The 6,333-nt window shown below is 47.3% G+C and overlaps 2 long non-coding RNA genes across 4 annotated transcripts in view; one reads left to right on the forward strand and one right to left on the reverse strand.

Annotated features, from left to right (window-relative positions):
- LOC130151366 (uncharacterized) overlaps positions 1-2,429 on the reverse strand; it is an 18,089-nt gene extending 15,660 nt beyond the window's left edge. For both annotated transcript variants that reach the window (XR_008822564.1, XR_008822563.1), the window contains exon 1: positions 2,302-2,429. This is a non-coding gene — a long non-coding RNA (uncharacterized LOC130151366). The remainder of the gene's footprint in view (positions 1-2,301) is intronic.
- LOC130151365 (uncharacterized) lies at positions 518-6,125 on the forward strand. Of its 2 annotated transcripts, none has more exons than XR_008822561.1 (3): positions 518-1,431; positions 2,391-3,175; positions 6,018-6,125. It is a non-coding gene; the product is annotated as an uncharacterized LOC130151365 (long non-coding RNA). The 2 variants fall into 2 exon arrangements; XR_008822562.1 differs by lacking the exon at positions 6,018-6,125 and having other exon boundaries at positions 2,391-2,859; positions 3,089-3,172.
- Positions 6,126-6,333: the final 208 nt, after the last annotated feature.

A 6,333-nucleotide genomic window follows, 5' to 3' on the forward strand; every position in this document is an offset into this window, starting at 1 on the left:
TACGTTGGTCCTTTTGCCTGTCGGTCCCAGTGGTAAATAATGGTGTGGAGTTCCCACTGTGCAGGACTTGGCTTGGAAGTTTCACTCCATTCCTATATTCATACTTTGAGAGGCACTTTCTAATCCTGAATCTTTTTTCTCTTTATCCCTGAACTTCATTCTAGGAAGCCTAAAAGCTAGTTAGGATAGAAACTTCATGTGATGCTCTTAAATTAAAGAAATGCAGAGGATTTAGATGACAATACAAATTTAATGCTGGAATAAATCTATGTCAGTACCCATATTTTTACATCTCTGCTTGTTTTTTCTCTGCTTTTTTCCCCGATTGGTGGAGAGGAGAGAAAGAAGGATACTCATTAATAAGGAGTGGTTTGGTTTCTGCCCACCCTGAAATGTATGTGTTTAGTATTTCAGTTGATGCAGGTAAGAGTATAGTTCTGTGTCTTTTGGCACAGCTAAATTTACTGCAAGTTACTGCTTGCTGAGCGTGTGTGCGAAGTGAAAGCAGATACTATTAGAGGTATTGTGTGATATTGAACAGAGAGGTCTGTCTCTTGTCTGTCCCAGCAGCTATCTGGTGGAATTCAAAAATTTCCATGGCACAGTTTGAAAAGGGATGAGATGAACACCAGCACATGGCAGTGCTTGGCCAAGTGACGTTCCGCCACTAGCCGTGGAATGAGCACACAGCGGCCACCACTTCAGTCACAGTCACCTGCTTTTGTACGTCACTCATTAGAATTACAGATGCCTAAAAAGAATACTTTTTTTCCTAGCAACTTTTATAAGTAGAGGTGCTTTCAAAAAATACATCTTGGTCCTAATGATATTAAGATTCAAATTTTCTGGAAGGCAAGAGAAAACTTGTAAATGACAGATGTGATTTCTAAACTTCAGGCTGCGGGCGCGTGATCAAGAGCTGTGAATAATTTCAAATCGGGAGCAAAGTGTATGTGTGGTGTATTAAATACCAGCACAGATGGGAAATAGCTAATGGCCTGCAAACCTCCTGCTCAAGGAAATATTTTCCCCAAAAAACAATTACACTGTAGCTATTTGAAAAGTGACAGACATTTATCAGCAAAACAAGCTGCTAAACAAGCAATGGCAATTTTCCCATTTCTTATCCCGTTACTCTGTGGAGCTATTGATACGCTTGGTCTACGGCCAGAACAGGACTACGTCATAGCAGATGTTTCACGAGGGCAGCTCTGCGTGCTAAAAATCATCTGCCTTTCTGGAATCTCCTTTCTCAGAAATGATTTTTCTTTATGAGTTTGCTTTTTTCCCTGACTATTCATTTGCAATGAGGAAAATAAACCAAACTGCATTTAGCTTTCCAGAACTGCTGAAGAAGTTATACAAGAGAAACTTCCTGTTGACAGGACACGTATGTCTGTCTACTTGGAGTCCTGCTTACTTGGATTTTCAGTAAGTTTATTGAACATCAAAAGCAAATAAATTAAAATAGGACCTTTTATAACATTTTAGCGTATTAGGCGTCTTATGGAATTCTATGGACCGGATTCTGGCGCTGCCCTCAAAGAGTTTGCAATTTAAGAGCAGCCAGAAGAGTAGCCAAGACAAACAAAAGGAAGATGGTAGAAAGCGGGGGTGGGGCGGAGGGGGGGGAGATGAAGTGACAGGATTTTTACTGGAAAACTCTGTGTGGTAGTAGGTTGGTTCACCGCTTCCCATTTCAGAAAAGAAACTTGTCAAAACTTCAGAAAGTCTGAAGTGTGACAGTAAAGGGTTAGCTGGGAAGGGTGAAGGCACTGGAGAGGCAAAATGGAAGGAAGTGAGGTAGAGACAAAGGGGGGAAGAGTGGCAAGGAGTGGGACAGCATGGAGGAAGAGCAGGCTGGGCTGCAGGATAGCGGGTGCACATGAGGAGGGTGGGACTGGGGAGGACGTGGCACAGGAAGAGCCTGCAAGAACTTGGAAACAACACTTTGAAACCAGGTGACTCGGCTGTAAAAGGCTTGGGGAGTTAACTGTAGGAACTGAATTTAAAATGACCCCAAGGTCTGCAAGGCATCTGGCTATCCTTGGGTCACAAACAAGGGGAACTTGATTTTCTGAGCAGCTGAGAACCTGCAGGTCCTGGACTGAGCAGGGTTTACAGGCTTCCAGCCGTGCTGTCGCAAATCAACAAGGGCTTGGTTCCCATCCCACCCACCTTCCCGCGCACGTTCCCTTCGCTCCCGTGTTGGTAGCCACAAACATTGATGTTTGAACTACCACCATTTGCAGCTGTTAGAGACATGGTTAGATACAGGTTTTAACATAAAGGAATGCTTACGGTGACCACCGTTTTCCCTTCGTGTGCTGTTTACGTGTCCATTTTGCTGTCGCTGCTGCTTCAGCCCCTCTGTTTCTTCCCTTTCTTAGGCTGTACCGTTCTTTTGAGCCATTGATGGTGTCCATCCCATGGTTCGGTTCTTTCCATGTTTAGCTGGAATCCTGGGGTAAAACATCTCCATGCAGGAAGAGAAATCAGTTGGTTTCTTAGGTAGGTTTGTCTACTTGCACTTCCACATTTGGGAGCAGTGCTTTGGCTGGGAGGGGAGAGGTCTGCTCTCCTCCTGCGCTCGGTTAAGGCCTGGTGCATACATCCTGCGGTGGCCGTGGTGCCGTGTGCCAGGGTGGAGGGGTGGGCAGATCTCACGTTGCTTTTGCAGGTGGGCAAACCTTAGTTATTTTGAGGTTTGCAATCATAACGAGCCAAGGTAATTTGCCTACAAACGTGAAGTTGCTTCTCCAGTTTTGAGGAAGTCTGGCTTTGAGGAGTATCAGTTCCCACCGGCTCCACCTCTTTCTACCTGACCCCTTGTCCCTTTGAAAGGCCTGTTTGCAGAAGGTAGGAGAGACTTGCCTATGACTTCTGGAGCCAGTCGGTGCCTCCCTGAACACTGGCCAAAAGTGGTGTGATGGCTCCTATCTCAGCTCCTCCCCCCCGGCCGGGCAGGCTGGCTCTGTTGTCCCTCCGGCCACCCCGGGGGGCTGAACTCTGAGCCTCCACTACTGGATTTTGCAGACCAGTGGCGTGTAGCTTCATATTTTTTTTTTTTTCCCTTTTCTTCCCCCAGTGGTGGTGTTTTCATGTCATGCAGATGTTCGTTCTTCCCAAAGAAAGAAGCTGTTGTGTTTGCTCTGCTCCTCCACAGCCGCAACAGGTCAGATGATCTCTTGAGCCCACCACAAACTGTTCCTGGTCAGTGCAGGTTTCATGGGGCTTCACCTGTTTTCAGGCACTTTTCCTACAGCCCTGAGCTTTCCCACAGGTTTGCGAGTCCTTTTTAATCTGGAAGGGTCCTACCACTTCCATTTAATTCTCCCTCAAGGTCCTCTCCGATGGCCCCACCGTGAAGAGCTGACAAAACCCATCTGGGAATAGCCCAATTTTTTGGTTATAATGCGCTTTTGCACGCTTGGGGCCAGGAACCCGGTGGGTGAAGGATGCGCTTGAACGGTCCCGGGTGTTCCGAAGTCGCAGGAATATTGTTAAGCGCTGGCTGTCTCGTTTTAGGAGGGAGTGGGGGTCGCTTCTCTCCTTGCGGCAGGGACTGTTGGGTGTCCTGCCTTGTGGCACCTCACGGGGCACATCAGCCAGGGGCCGGCACTCAGACGGCTCCGCCAGCCTCCGGCCGATGCCCAGCTGCCAGCCGGGCTCCGTCACGGCCCGTGCCGGGGGATGCTCTGGGCGGCATCGCTTTTCCCGAGCCCTTCCCCGTGCATCCCGCTGCGCCTGCGCTGCGCCTGCGCTGCGCCCCCCTCCCGGCCTGGGGCAGCGCGCGGGGGCCCGGGCAGGCGTGTGCTGACACCTCGTGGTGCGAAACGCTTCCTTCGCATCCCCCCCAGCCCTCCCTCCCCCCCAGCCCTCCCCAGGCCTCCCTCCTCCCCAGCCTTTGCCGCTCAGCCTTCACCCACCTAGCTGATGTGTTCTTGAAGGACTGCTGCTTTACAGGAGCGAAGCGATAATTAGCGAACAATTTAGATTCTTCTTTCTTAATTTGAGCTACCCATACAGTGCCTTACCAACTTGCAATTACACTGATGTTCCTAAATCACCTGGGCTCGTTTGACATTCTTACCTCTCTATAAAACCTTTTTCTCGTCTAGTAAATGTTGGGGTAGAGTTTGCCTGGGTCCTGCTTCACAGGAGGGTTGCATGGGGAAAGGGGAGCCATGGGCATTAGCAGCGAGACTTGAGTTTTGCAACTAAATCGTCATGCTCATTGTAAAGAACATAAAAGGTTTAAACTCGGCCTTAACAGGGCCTGTGCTCTGCAGGGACTGATTAGGAAAAGCAGGGCAGCTATATGCTTTCAATTTTTTTTTTATTTTGAGATCTGCTGTACTTAAACTTCTCTGGGCCTGCCGCCTTAGTAAAATGATGCTGTTTGTTAAGAGAACATACATTTGTTCTGCCACCTAGTGTCCAGCTCTAGAAATACTCAAGTTTTGGGGTTTTTTTTTGAGTTAAATGTTTGTTGTTTTCTCTTTAAGTTCCTATAAACACAATTAGTGATGTGGTGTAAGCTTAATTTTAAGGCTTAGGTAGGTCTTCGATAGTAATACCACTCAGTGCTTTCTATTATTTAGAAATTTGGGGAGTACCAGGGAATAGCATATTTTTATTTTATATCTCATCATGTGTGTGTGTATGGTGTTTTGAAAAAAAAAAAGCCATGAGACTTTGACTAGACGTGTTCTTGCAGCCTTGTGAATTTTATTTTATATCTCGTCATGTGTGTGTGTATGGTGTTTTGAAAAAAAAAAAAAAAGCCATGAGACTTTGACCAGACGTGTTCTTGCAGCCTTGTGAATTTTATTTTATATCTCGTCATGTGTGTGTGTATGGTGTTTTGAAAAAAAAAAAAAAGCCATGAGTCTTTGACCAGACGTGTTCTTGCAGCCTTGTGAATTATACAAATAGTCTTATTTGAACTAGGACTTTTAAGGAGTAGCAGTGCTAATAAGGATTCATAAACTGGAGTCCTAAATTCCTTAATATATATTATAATCATGCTACTCATACAAGAAAATGCAAGCCTTTTTTAGCTGTTCGACTCCTGCTAGAAAATCAAATGCTTCTGCCTGTGTGAATGTGCCTGTGTACTTCCCTGCCGTGACTGTGGTTGCCACAGAAAACCCTCAGGTGGAAAGCGCGAGTGGCTTCAAACCCACAAGGGTTTTGACCGTAGCATGAAAGCAGCAGCACTGCTGCGCTCTGTGAACAGAATGGGGCTGGGGTTGGTGTTTAAGCCCTGGGAGCTGAAGGTGAGTTGGTTCCTCTCATAGTCCTGGTCTGCCAGCTGTCCCTTGCCCTGTGCTGCTCAGGGGTGTCCCAGGCCAGGAGAGACCTGGCACGTACCACAGCAGAGGGCTGATGAAACACCGCAGTGGGCTTGTAAAGGGGGTAACACAGCCAGAGTTGTTAACTGGCTTGCCCCCATGGAAAGGCACCAATAATAATCACTTCTAAAATTGCATCAATAGAATTAGAAATGGTGGCGATGTCACCATGGAGATTTATTTCTTCTTCCAGAGGTCATTCAAGGGTAATTTAAGTGTCCTTCTCGTACAGGGCCATTCATTACTGAGTACCTTCCACAGGATACCCACCCTGGGACTGAAAGCCATCAAACAGCACAGATCTCCTGTTCTTACACCCACAGCTCCTGCTTGTCCTACACCCAGTTCCAGCCTGATGGGCTGGCACACTGGAAACCATTGTGCAAGGCTGGTGTGTCTGGCCGTGTGGCTGCAGACATCTATCGCTACCCAGGCACTCTGCAATACAAAATTAGCCCTGTTTTATGTTATATTGTCACTGTCATATCTGAGCATCTTTGGCTTTTTGCAGCTTAGCTGGGGGCCAGATACCCCGTTAACGTAAACTGCTTTCTGGATTACAGCCACAGGAGGAAGGAGGTGCTGGTTTGTTTTAAAGCAGTTCCTTTGCCTGTGGAAGATCACAGGTTTTGGAGGGATTTCCGTCTTTTTCCACCACAGCTTAACAAAGACTGAGATTTCGTGTGAACCTCTGAATGTATAGGAACCAACCTGCACTGAGTATAAAGGTGGGAGGGAGTTGGAGTCCTCGCAGTCTTTTGGATAAACTCAGGTGAGATTCCAGCTGGTGTCTTCGGTAAAAACACTTTGAAATCCCTAGCCCTGGCGGGGAAGTTAGTGGCATCCCTCACCTGCCAAAACTCAGCAGCTACATCCTGCAGCTCTGCCTCAGGTCAGAGCTCTCCCTGAAGCCATCAGGAGCTCTGAGCTGAACTGGATGCTCCCTCTGGGCAGCAGGAAAACCTGGAGATAGGCA

The sequence above is a fragment of the Falco biarmicus genome, chromosome 6 (genome assembly GCF_023638135.1).
Source record: "Falco biarmicus isolate bFalBia1 chromosome 6, bFalBia1.pri, whole genome shotgun sequence".
Taxonomy (NCBI): Eukaryota; Metazoa; Chordata; class Aves; order Falconiformes; family Falconidae; genus Falco; species Falco biarmicus.